The following is a 1,043-nucleotide window of genomic DNA, read 5'->3' on the forward strand; positions in this document are numbered from 1 at the left end:
CGAACGAAAGAGGGTGGGGGGGGCTCTCACGCTTGTCCCTCGAGGCTCCCACCGCAGCCCAAGGCCCACTGCCGAGTGGCGTGTTAATACCTGTAACTACCTGTCGTCCTCAAGTTAGGAAGCAGCTCGGGAAAGGCGGGCCACTGGTCCCGGGCCTATAGTTTGGTCCGAGGTCCACAGTCAGCGGCAGAATTCGGACATGAAGCGTGGTCACTTTCCCGCCTGCGGGCCCAGCACGGCCTTGGCGAGTGTGGCGCTGCAGGGACGGCAGCTGGGCCCTGCATTCCGACCTCCCCCACCCAGCTTCTGCGTTCCTCTCACCCTGCCCTACACCTTCCTGTCCTCTTTCGGCCACCTCAGCCCACCGGTCTGACCCAGCACCCTCTGGCCAGGTGACCAGCCTGATTGTTCCCCTTGGCCTACTCTGCCCGGCCAGGCTTCTGGCTCTCCTTCCTCTGCCTGCTCTAGGCTTTAAAGGACTCCCTTTTCCTCTACCCCGTGCTCCCTGGGCCTCCTATACCCTCTGCTGTGCCCCACTTTCATCAGTGGTGGCCCAGCTCAGTCCTGAGTCCTATCCACACTCTTCTGGAGTCACCTCGGCCATTCTTCTCAGTTCCCATCTGAGAGCCAAGAAGTCTCCCGTCTCCATCTGCAGCTTAGCGCTCGCTCCTTTCCCTGCTGCCACACCTGTAACAGCACAATATGGTCCACAAGCACAGGCCACTTACTAGCAGCAGAATGTTCATTCTGCTAAGAATTTTATTTACAGCTTTTCATCTAATAATGCCCACAACTGGCCTAAAGGTGTGAGTTTTATTATTCCCAATTTGTATGCTTCAGAAGTAAAATCACCCCCAGGAGCCCACAGTCACAACTGAGGCCAGGGTATGAACCCAAGATCTATGAGACCAGCGGCTACCGCCCGCCTGCTGTGCCTCCTAGGGTCCATCTGTTTGCTCAGCGCCTCCACCTGCGTGTCCCCCACGTCTCTGAAATTACCTGGCCTGTCTTCCTGACTCGGGAGGCCTCATCTCCTAGTTACC

This window comes from Condylura cristata, unplaced genomic scaffold, assembly GCF_000260355.1.
Source record: "Condylura cristata isolate star-nosed mole 26May11 unplaced genomic scaffold, ConCri1.0 scaffold00008, whole genome shotgun sequence".
NCBI lineage: Eukaryota > Metazoa > Chordata > Mammalia > Eulipotyphla > Talpidae > Condylura > Condylura cristata.